This window comes from Ursus americanus, chromosome 29 (assembly GCF_024610735.1).
Source record: "Ursus americanus isolate L20-20 chromosome 29, mUrsAme1.1.p, whole genome shotgun sequence".
Taxonomy (NCBI): domain Eukaryota; kingdom Metazoa; phylum Chordata; class Mammalia; order Carnivora; family Ursidae; genus Ursus; species Ursus americanus.
In genome coordinates this window covers 11,429,706-11,442,200 of record NC_142155.1, presented here as the reverse complement: position 1 = coordinate 11,442,200, position 12,495 = coordinate 11,429,706, and the positions used below count along the sequence as shown (strand labels likewise).

The 12,495-nt window shown below is 39.1% G+C and overlaps 1 protein-coding gene across 4 annotated transcripts in view; it reads left to right on the top strand.

The window, feature by feature from the left end:
* Positions 1-12,495, top strand: part of LOC123796136 (uncharacterized) — a 244,053-nt gene that overhangs the window by 167,942 nt on the left and 63,616 nt on the right. The window lies entirely within an intron of this gene.

Here is a 12,495-nt window from a genome sequence, read left to right as displayed (position 1 = left end):
GAGAGAGTGTTCCTGTTATAAAATATAGGTAAATATATTTGAATGGTAAAAACAGCTGTCATTTGTAAAGTCCTTATAATGCTAAGTGCCCTGCATAAATTGTCTCATTTCATTCTTAATGAAAAACCTGTAAAGTAGGTAGTACTATTTTCATCTCCATTGTGCAGATGAGGAAGCTAAGGCTTAGTTCCTGAGGACACACAACCAAGTGAATAGCGGAGTCAGGATTGGTATGGAGAAAGATTGGCTACTGAGTCTAAGCTACTTCCACAAGAGAATCAGGACACGTATTTCAGGGTCTTAATTGTAAGAAATACAAGTTCTGACTTGCCTTAAGGTGACAGAGCTCATTATAGTTCTCTGAGTGATTTGGGATGAGCTCATGAAATCAGTGGGAAGAAGGGGATGAATGTGAGGACAAGTCAACAATAGAAAGTATCACCATTTCTTATCTGTCCTTGCATTTTTGGCTTTACTACTGACATGTGTTTTGCATATGTAAAAAGTTGAGCATAGACTGCCCTCTCCCCAACAACACTCATTTTTCCCTCGAGCTCTTTCTGGTTTAGCTATAGGAACTAGACTTGGCCCCATTTGTGGGCATTTTAAGAGGTTTGGGTAATTTGGCCAGCTGAAAGGAGATTATTTTGTAAACCAAGAAAGCAAGTGAATAATACCCCTGATATCTGGAGTGGATATAATTTGTTCCTGAAACATGCATCATACTTACCTTAAAGCTTATGTGAACTAGCTATAATTCAAGATATGCCATTATTTTTATGAACCCATACCATAACCTCGAACATGTTTCTTGTCTGCTAAGTATGACAGTATAATCTGACATCTGACTTTCTTTTTTCTTCTTCCACTCACACCTTAGCTCTTATGGAATCTCACTACATTGATGGTCTTTTTGGATGATTCATACTTTTAATTTTTCTCAAAGATGCAAATATGTTTTGACATTGGTAGTTCCATAAATCAGTAAAAAAAAGTAGATAAATCAGTCCAAGCAATAATAAAATTTTTCTTTTGACTGCAGCAGACCAAAATAGTTTACTAACTTTCTAGTCAACCCAATTCAGAAAAACATATTCTTGTTAAAAAAGGAAAATGACATATATACTCCTACTATTTAGATGCTACAGTCTTTGAAATTTTCTGTAAAAAGAACAACAAAATAAGTATGCTTTTGGTGTATATTTATAGCTAAACCTTAAAACTCTATGAGCAGTATTATTTCCAAGAGTAATTAAGTTATTCAGATTTTGACCATATGGAATATAGTTGTAATAACTGCTTTAATGTTCTTTTTCTATGAATTCTTTCATCTATGACATTTTGGAGGCTTTTTCTATTGATTGATTTTTTTTTTTCCTTGAGAATGGGTCATATTTCCTCACTTTGCATATCTTTAATTTTTGATTGGATGCCAAACATGAATTTTATGTTGTTGGGTGCTGATATTTTGTTTTCTTTTAAGTATTCTTGAGCTTTACTTCGGTTTGCAGTTAAGTTACTTAAAAAGACTTTGATCTTTTAAGATGTTCCTTTTAAGCTTAGTTAAGTGAGGTCAGAGTCACCTTTAAAGTAGGGCTGAATATTCCCCACTGTTGAGGAAATGCTTTTCTAAATACTCTACATAATGCCTTTTGCATTATGAGTTTGTTTTTATTCTAGCCGGTGAAATTATGAACTATTTTCAGCTCTGTGTGAACTCTGGAGATTGTTCTTCCTGCTCCTTTCTGGTGGCTCTCTTTCTGCTTCAGGTGGTCTCTTCATACATGGGTGCCCATCAGCACCCAACTGAAAAGTCAAGGGAAACCCTCAGGGAATCTCCAGATATCTCTTTCTCTCCTCTCTCTCTCTCTCTCTCTCTCTCACCTTCCCCCTCTCCCTTCCTCTTTCCCCCTTTCCCTCCTCCTCCTCTCCCTCTGTGCAGGTCTTCTCTCTTTGTGCAACTTTTTCCTATCCAGTATTTTTCCCTGCAAATTCTATCCACTGTGTCTTCTCAATTTCTTACCTCTGTCTCCTAGCTCAGGAAGGCCTTCAGACTCCCTGCACCGTGGCCTGGATACACTCTGATGGCAATAAGCTGGGGAAATCCTGTGGCTCACCTTTTTCCTTTCCCATCGCTTAAAGATCACTTTTTTGTGCTATCTGTTGTCCAGAGTCTAAAAGCTGTCCCATACATTTAGACTGGTCTTTTAGTTGTCTAAGGATGGAGAGTAAATCTTATCCTGGTTACCTGTCTTGGTTGGAAGCAGAAATCCAGTTATTCAGTTTTTAGATCTGCCAAAAAAATAATATAAAAATTTGAAAACTTATGGAGCTTACAGTAAGTTATGAGAGACTTCATTGTGCTCAAAAGTGAATCTGGGATCCTTTAGATGTTTTGTAAGCCCAGTGACCAGAATGTGGATCTATTCTAGGTCCTCATGTCTTTGCATTGCAAAAATTGATATTCCAAAATTCTGTTGTACTACAAGTCAAATTTTTGTAAGGAGAAATGAGCCAAAAAAAAAAAAAAAAAAAAAAGAACTATTAACTACAGTTGGGACCAAAACATTTTGATATGTATGTTTATAGACATGCAAACATGTACACATTTTGTTTTGAATGGTGTTCTGACTGATAACAATAAAATGTTTGGATACAATAGATCTTATGATTAGTTGGATTCTTGGTTAAATTAACATTAATTTGATATGTCTTATTCTATGCCTTGTGTTGAAAGTCTTTCTAATTTCTGGTAAATAAAGAAAATTCAGGGGCACCTGGGTGGCTCAGTCGATTAAGCCTCTGACTCTTGATTTCAACTCAGGTCATCATCTCGGGATCATGAGATTGATCCCTGTGTCAGGCTCTGTGCTCAGTGGGGAGTCTGCTTGAGATTCTTTCTCTCTTTTTTCCTCTGCCCCTTCCCACCCCATGCATGTGCTCTCTCTCTCTTTTTTCTCTCGCTCTCTCAAATAAGTAAATAATAAATATTTTAAGAAAAGAAGAAAATTCAGTGTAATTTAGTATTTCTCATGTATCTATGATTCTAGCAGTATTTTCAGGTCACGGTGTTGAACATCAATAACCACTTTGTCCTACTGTAGATGTATCCAGCATAGTTTAACAGGAGCTCCATTGTCAATGCACTGATTGGATAAAATATATTTAGCATCTAGAAAACTGAACACAAACATATTCTTTTATTTTTTTTAAAGATTGTATTTATTTATTTATTTATTTGAGAGAAAGAGAGAATGAGCAGAGGGCTGGGGGCAGGGAAGCAGAGAGAGAGGCAGTCTCCCAGCTGATCAAGGAGCCAGACCCGGGGCTCGATCCCAGGACCCTGGAATCATGATCTGAGCCGAAGGCAGACACTTAACTGACTGAGGCACCCAGTTGCCCCCACAAACATATTCTTGAATAAAGCCCAGCATATATAGTCAAGGGAAGGTCCCGGTAGGTCCTGGCTAGTGGAGATTTGACAACTAGGAATCCAACAGAATGCAATAGGTGATTTGCAAGTAAAAAGAGATTTGGCAGTAAATGGAGGAATGTTCCAGATCCAGGAAGAATGTGATCTTTGGAAGGTCTGGTTTTAGTCATTTGGATAGACACATGGGAATTAGAACTTTAGTCTCTGAGGAAAATGGAGTAGAGAGGTACAGGCAAGGCCCTTTTCTTCAAGAACTGGTGGAATGAGAGGAGGGAACCTAGATAGAAAACAAGGAGTTAATATCCAAAATATATAAAGAGCTCATACAATTCAATAGAAAAAAAAATCTGATTAAAAAGTGGCCAGAGGATCTGAATAGACATTTTTCCAAAGACGACATACAACTGGCCAACGGATATATGAAAAAGTTCTCGACATCAGGGAGATGTGAGTCAATACCATAATGAATGAATCAAAACCTCACACCTGTCCAAATGGATATTATAAAAAAGACAAGAAATAAGTGATACTGAAGATATGGGGAAATGGGAACCCTTATGCACTGTTGGTGGGAATGTAAATTGGTGTAGCCACTGTGGAAACCAATATGGAGGTTCTTCAAAAAAATTAAAATAACTACCATATGATCTGGTTAATTTCATTTCTGGGTATTTAGCTGAAGGAAACAAAAACTCTAACTCACAAAGATGTAGGTACCCATGTTCATTGCAGCATTATTTACAATGCTAAGACATGGAAGTAACCTAAGTGTCCATGAGTAGAGGAACGGATAAAGAAAAAGTTGTGTGTATGTGTATATATATATACACACACACAATACACACAATATACACAATACACACTATCTATCTATATATATATATACATATATATATATATATATATATACACACACACACACACACACACACACACACACACACACTGGAAGATTATTCAGCCTTAAAAAAATAATGAAATCTTGCAATTTGCAACAATATGGATGGACCCTTGAGGGGCATTGTGCTAAGGGAGATAAATCAGACTGAGAAAGACAAAAATTATATGATTTAATTTATATGTGGAATCATAATAAAAAAACCACCCAAATTCATAGATACAGAGCTTGGTAGTTGCCAGAGATGGGGAGTGGAGTGTGAAATAGGTGGAGGGTGTCAAAAGGTACAAAATTCCAGTTACGACATGCACAAGTCTTGAGAATATTCTGTGTAGCATAGTGACTATAGTTAAGAATACTGTACTATATATTCAAATTTGCTAAGAGAATAAATCTTGAAATTTCTCATCACAAGAAAAAATATGTAAGTATGTGTGGTGATGGACATTAACATTGTGGTGATTATTTAGCAAAATATATATACATTGTGGTGATTATTTAGCAAAATATATATACATCAGATAATATTGCTGGACCTAAAACTAATATGACATCTGAAACTTATATATGTCAATTATATCTCAATTTTTTAAAAAAGAGTAAAAATATCTAGTAATAGGAAATTACTTGGGTAAAGATGTACTTGCTATAAGGCTGAGGATTTTCCCCAGAACTTTGCCTAAGGCTGTGTAGCTGACCTGTTTAATTTTGAGTAGGCTCAAACCTGAACATGTAAATGACTTTAGGTACCAGTGTGAGACTCTTCAGAGGCAGTGAACCAAGCAGATTGTTACAATATTGGAGAATTTGTTGAATGTGCCATTCCAGACCTTTAAGTCAATTCAGCGCAACTCCACAAACATACACTGAGAGGGTATTAAAAAGATGTCCGAGGTGTGTCACACTGGGCTAATCCGTCTAACCTGCTCACAAAATTCTTCTGTATTAGTTCTCCTTGGGTTTCCAGTCTTCAAGCCCTTCAACTACATGCTCCCAGTTTCATTTCTTTTGATACTTGCCACTTTGCCCTGGATTACTGTTCTTGTTTGAGCTAGTCTTTTCAAATATGTTGGGCCTCCCTCCGGTACATGGTTCTGGAAATTCATTTCTGATCCTTTACACATGGTAGATCTCATATGCCAGGCCATGAAGTGTCCCCTGACACTAACTGGTGTGTGTCCTTTAACCACTTGATGAGCAGTCTTTGACCCTGAGTTTTATACTAGAAATGACTTGTTGAGTAAATCCCTGATATGGATCTGTTGTCTTTCATGCAATTCAATTCTCTTACATTAAACATCTCTTATGAGCCAGGGCACAGCCTATGCGAATGATTAAGACTCAGTCTCCACAACTGGGAAAGTTGGAGCTTTAGGGTAAGGGACACACAGGTAGCATATAATTACATTAGAGTGTGATGTTTGCTATGAAGAAATCTAGGGTGTCTTTGCTAAGATGAGGAGGGCATTTAACAAAGGAAGGAGACATTTATCACAGCTGGAGGGTAAAGGGAAGGGTAGAAAGCATAGGGGTGAGTGATCTTGTCATTTCTTTTTCTTAACAAAATGGGTGCAGATAAAGTCTCATCAGATGAAGTTTTACCATATGATGATAAGAAGTACAATTAAGTATGAAATACTTTAAGTGGGCAATTTTCATCACACTTTCATCTTGGGGTGTGGTTAGAGCCTAGTTTCAGGAATTATCAACCATTTATGGCTCTGGATATAATTTCTAGCTTTGCAATTTAGTGGCTGTATTCACTTCTCTGAGCATTGGTGTCCCCATGTGTGATTATAGATAATAGTTACTCTGCAAGTGTGTCAGTTATCAAGTTACTGTTTCTCAATTCCATATGCATCCTTTAATACATGCTCTGTGATAAAGGGATTCCTTTAAGCATTAAATTGGGCACAAGTTAAGTTTTCTTGATAGGGGCTATTAGAAGGACATTGAGGAGGAAGGGTTTCTTGGGATTTCTGATGTGGGCTGGGGATATCAGCAGTCTGGATCTGAGGACATCTGGTGGAACCTGCCTCAGTCACAGGTCCAAAATGCTATCCTTCTGTGATTTTGCAGCTCTGGGTGATGATATTCTTTCTGTAGACCTCTCCACATGGAACCCAGAGCTCTATGCAGCCTGCATGCAGCCACCATGGGCAGAGAATCACATAACAGGTAGTGTTCCTTCTGCAGACTTCCTTCATCCCTCACAGTCTGAAGGCCTCTGCCTTGGCCAGCACCTAGACTCCCATTGCATACCCTGGCCAGTTGCTGAGAGCCTGCTCTCTCCCTGCATTCTGGAAGGTGTTCTGCTGTTTGCCCGGCAACTCCAGACCTGCTCCAGCCTGGCCAAATCAGCAAATTTCTCTGCTGTCTGGTGACTAAAGCATACCTACTCCAACAAAGTCTGATCCTCTTTCAAGTTTGTCCTTCCTTGGGTGCTCTCCCTCAGCCTTGTGATACTATACAGGGTTTCTTCTGATCTTACAGTTATTCTTTTATCGTAGTTTAATTATCCTTTGTATCAACTTCCCCTGTTTAAACCACTGTGCTGTTTCTATCTCCTGATTGGACCCAGACTGCTACAGCAGCAAGTTTATCATAAGGATTACACGAAACAACATTTGGCATATAAATGATAGCAATTATAGCTAATCATGTTTCTTCTTCCCTCTCTCATGACACAAACCCACAAGTTTTTTTTTTTTTATTTTAATGGTTTTTTATTATATTATGTTAGTCACCATACAGTACATCCCCGGTTTCCGATGCAAGGCTCGATGATTCATTAGTTGTGTATAACACCCAGTGCACCATGCAATACGTGCCCTCCTTACCACCCATCACCGGTCTATCCCATTCCCCCACCCCCCTCCCCTCTGAAGTCCTCAGTTTGTTTCTCATAGTCCATAGTCTCTCATGTTTCATTCCCCCTTCTGATTACCCCCCCTTTCTTTATCCCTTTCTTCCCCTACCGATCATCCTAGTTCTTATGTTCCATAGATGAGAGAAATCATATGATAGTTGTCTTTCTCTGCTTGACTTATTTCACTTAGCATTATCTCCTCCAGTGCTGTCCATGTTGTAGCAAATGTTGAGAACTCGTTCTTTCTGATAGCTGAGTAATATTCCATTGTATATATGGACCACAACTTCTTAATCCAGTCATCTGTTGAAGGGCATCTCGGCTCCTTCCACAATTTAACTATTGTGGACATTGCTGCTATAAACATTGGGGTGCATATGGCCCTTCTCTTCACTATGTCTGTATCTTTGGGGTAAATACCCAGTAGTGCAATGGCTGGATCATAGGGTAGCTCAATTTTTAACTTTTTAAGGGATCTCCACACTGTTTTCCAGAGTGTCTGTACCAACTTGCATTCCCACCAACAATGTAGGAGGGATCCCCTTTCTCCACATCCTCTCCAACAATTGCTGTTTCTTGCCTTGTCTATTTTTGCCATTCTAACTGGCGTAAGGTGGTATCTCAGTGTGGTTTTGATTTGAATTTCCTTGATGGCTAATGATTTTGAACATTTTTTCATGTGTCTGTTAGCCATTTGTATGTCTTCATTGGAAAAGTGTCTGTTCATATCTTCTGCCCATTTTTTGATTTGTTTATTTGTTTCTCGTGTATTGAGTTTGAGAAGTTCTTTGTAGATCTTGGATACCAGTCCTTTATCTGTAGTGTCATTTGCAAATATATTCTCCCATTCCGTGGGCTGCCTCTTAGTTTTTCTGACTGTTTCCTTGGATGTGCAGAAACTTTTAATCTTGATGAAGTCCCATAAGTTCATTTTATCTTTTGTTTCTCTTGCCTTTGGGGATGTGTCATGAAAAAGGTTGCTTTGGCCGATGTCGTAGAGGTTTTTGCCTATGTTCTCCTCTAGAATTTTGATGGATTCCTGTCTCACATCGAGGTCTTTCATCCATTTGGAGTTTATTTTTGTGTATGGTGTGAGATAGTGGTCAAGTTTCATTCTCTTGCATGTAGCTGTCCAATTTTCCCAGCACCATTTATTGAAGAGACTGTCTTTTTCCCACCGGATGTTTTTTCCTGCTTTATCAAATATTAGTTGCCCAAAGAGCCGAGGGTCCATTTCTGGGCTCTCTATTCTGTTCCATTGGTCTATGTGTCTGTTTTGGTGCCAGTACCATGCTGTCTTTGTGATCACAGCTTTGTAGTACAGCTCGAAATCCGGCATTGTGATGCCCCCAGCTTTGTTTTTCCTTTTCAACAGTTCCTTGGAGATTCGGGGCCTTTTCTGTTTCCATACAAATTTAAGGACTGTTTGTTCCAGTTCTTTGAAAAATGTCCTTGGTATTTTGATCGGGATAGCATTGAAAGTGTAGATTGCTCTGGGTAGCATGGACATTTTAACTATGTTAATTCTTCCGATCCATGAGCATGGAATATCTTTCCATCTTTTTATGTCTTCCTCAATGTCTTTTAAGAGTGATTTATAGTTTCTAGAATATAGGTCCTTTACGTCTCTGGTTAAGTTAATTCCAAGGTAACGTATGGTTTTTGGTGCTATTGTAAATGGGATGGATTCCCTAATTTCTCTTTCTTCGGTCTCGTTATTCGTGTATAGAAATGCTACTGATTTCTGAGCATTTATTTTGTATCCTGCCACGTTACTGAATTGCTCTATAACTTCTAATAGTTTGGGAGTGGCTTCTTTTGGGTTTTCCATATAGAGTATCATGTCATCTGCAAAGAGAGACATTTTGACTTCTTCTTTGCCAATTTGAATACCTTTGATCCCTTTTTGTCGTCTGATTGCTGTTGCAAGGACTTCTAGTACTATGTTGAATAATAGTGGCGAGAGTGGGCATCCTTGTCGAGTTCCTGATCTTAAGGGAAAGGCTTCCAGCTTTTCCCCATTGAGAATAATATTTGCAGTAGGCTTTTCATAGATGGCTTTTATGAGATTGAGAAATGTACCTTCTATTCCTACACTCTGAAGGGTTTTAATCAGGAAAGGATGCTGTATTTTGTCAAATGCTTTTTCTGCATCGATTGAGAGGATCATATGGTTCCTGAGTCTTTTCTTGTTGATATGATCTATCACGCTGATTGATTTGCGAATATTGAACCACGCTTGCATCCCAGGTATGAATCCCACTTGATCGTGATGGATAATCCTTTTAATGTACTGTTGGATTCTATTAGCAAGTATCTTGTTGAGGATTTTGGCGTCCATATTCATTAGGGAAATCGGTCTGTAATTCTCCTTTTTAAGGGGGTCTTTGCCTGGTTTGGGGATCAAGGTAATATTGGCCTCATAAAATGAGTTTGGTAGCTTTCCTTCTGTTTCTATTTTTTGAAATAGCTTTAGGAGAATAGGTATTATTTCTTCTTTGAATGTTTGGTAGAATTCCCCGGGAAAACCGTCCGGGCCTGGAGTTTTGTTATTTGGAAGATTGTTTATCACTGACTCAATTTCTTCATAATTAATTGGCCTGTTTAAGGAATCAATTTCTTCCGGTTTCAATCTTGGTAGTTTATAGGTTTCCAGGAAGGATTCCATCTCTTCCAGATTGCTTAGTTTATTGGCATATAGCTGTTGATAAAAATTTCTAATAATCTTTCCAATTTCAATGGTGCTCGTCGTGACCTCTCCTTTTTCATTCATAATTTTAATAATCTGGGTCCTTTCTCTTTTCTTTTGGATAAGTCTTGCCAGGGGTCTGTCAATTTTATTGATTCTCTCAAAGAACCAGCTTCTAGTCCTGGTGATTTGCTCTACTGTACTTCTGGTTTCTGCTTGATTGATTTCAGCTCTAATTTTGGTCAACTGCTTTCTCGTGTGTGGATTAGGCCTGTCCCTCTGTTGCTGTTCCAGCTTCTTGAGGTGAGAATATAAAAACTGCATTTTAGATTTTTCTATTCTTTTGAGTGAGGCTTGGGTGGCTATGTATTTCCCCCTTAGGACTGCCTTTGCAGTATCCCATAGGTTTTGGACTGTTGTATTTTCATTCTCATTGGTCTCCATAAATTGTTTAATTTGATTTTTGATTTCCTGGTTTATCGAGTCATTCCTGAGCAGGATGGTTCTTAGTCTCCAAGTGTTTGAGTTTCTTCCAAATTTTTCCTTGTGGTTGAGTTCCAATTTCAGAGCGTTGTGGTCTGAGAATATGCAGGGGATAATTTCAATCTTTTGGTATCGGTTGAGACCTGTTTTGTGTCCCAGAACATGGTCTATTCTTGAGAATGTTCCATGGGCATTAGAATAGAATGAGTATTCTTTGGTTCTGGGGTGTAGTGTTCTATATATATCTATGAGGTCCAACTCGTCGAGTATGGCATTCAAAGCCTTTGATTCTTTGCTTAGTCTTTGCCAGGGTGTTCTGTCTATTTCTGATAGTGGAGTGTTGAGGTCCCCTACTATTAATGTATTTTTATTTATATGTCTCTTTATTCTGGTTAAGAGTTGGCTTGTGTATCTTGCTGCTCCCCTGTTGGGGGCATATATATTTATAATTGTCATATCCACTTGTTGAATACTTCCCTTAAGAATAATATAGTGCCCTTCTGCGTCTTTAACTATAGTCTGTAGTTTAAAATCCAGTATCTGATATGAGAATTGCTACCCCAGCTTTCTTTTGAGGTCCATTTGCGTGAAAGATGGTACTCCATCCCCTTACTCTCAGTCTGAATGCATCTTTGGGCTTGAAATGAGTCTCTTGTAGACAGCAAATGGATGGGTCATTTCTTTTTATCCAATCTGCAACCCTGTGGTGTTTTATGGGATGGTTTAAACCATTTACATTAAGACTGATTACTGAGAGATATGATTTTAATGTTGCCATGTTGCCAGTAAAGTCTTTGTTTGTATTGGCTGTGACTTTCTGTTCTGTATCACTCTTGGGGCCTTTTTACTTTTATAGAACCCCCCGTAATATCTCCTGTAGGGCTGGTTTCGTGGTTACAAAATTGGTTAGTGACTGGCGATTCTGAAATGTCTTTATTTCTCCATCAATTCTGAATGACAGCCTTGCTGGATAAAGGATCCTTGGCTGCATGTTTTTCTCTGACAGAGCTTTAAATATGCTCCCCCAACCCTTTCTCTCATTCCAGGTCTGTGTAGACAGGTCTGACGTAATTCTGATGCTTTTGCCTTGGTATGTGAGAAATTTCTTTGCCCTGGCCGCTTTTAATACTGTATCCTTGCATCTAATATTTGCGAAATGCACTATGACGTGACGTGGCGTAGGTTTGTCATGGTTGAGCTTGGGAGGGGTCCTCTCTGCCTCTTGGACATGAATGTTTGTTTCCCTTGCTAGATTAGGGAAGTTTTCAGCTACAATTTGTTCAAATATCTCTTCTAGACCTCTGTTTTTCTCCACCCCCTCGGGGATGCCGATGATTCTAACATTGGATCGTTTCATTGAGTCAGTAATCTCCCGTAACCTACATTCGTGGGCGTGGATTTTTTTAAGACCATCTTCTATTTTCATTTTTTCCTCTATTAACCCATCCTCCAATTCACTAACCCGTTCCTCTGCTTCTGCGACCCTGGCCGTCAGAGCCTCTAGTTTTGCCTGCATTTGGCTCATAGAATTTTTAATTTCTGTCAGATTCGCTCTCATTTCTGTCCTTAGGGATTCTATATTCTCAGTAACCTTTTCGTTAATAGTTTTTTCAATTCTACTCATCATTTTGACCATCGTTACTCTGAATTCCATTTCTGATAATTTGGTTACATCCATATCCCTTATTTCTGTGGCAGAGGCCACAGACTCACTGTCTTTTCTTTGCTGGGGGGGGCTTCTCCTTCTTGTCATTCTGATGAAGAGAGGTTGCGGGGTTTCCAGAGCCCAAATTATTGACTGGGTCCCAGGCCGTGCCCCTTGTTTTATAGGGATCTTAGGGATGTGGGCTTCTTCTTTAAAGATTTTATTTATTTATTTATGTGGCAGCCAACCAGCGAGAGAGGGAACAGAAGCAGGGGAGTGGGAGAGGAAGAAGCAGGCTCCCAGTGGAGGAGCCCGATGAGGGACTCCTTTCCGGAACGCCGGGATCACGCCCTAAGCCGAAGACAGGTGCTCAATGACGGCGCCACCCAGGCGCCCAGGTTGTGGGCTTCTTGATTTTTCAGCCTGCCTTCTGTGTTCTGGGGGAGGGGCCTGCCGCGCTGATACTCAGGCAGCCCTG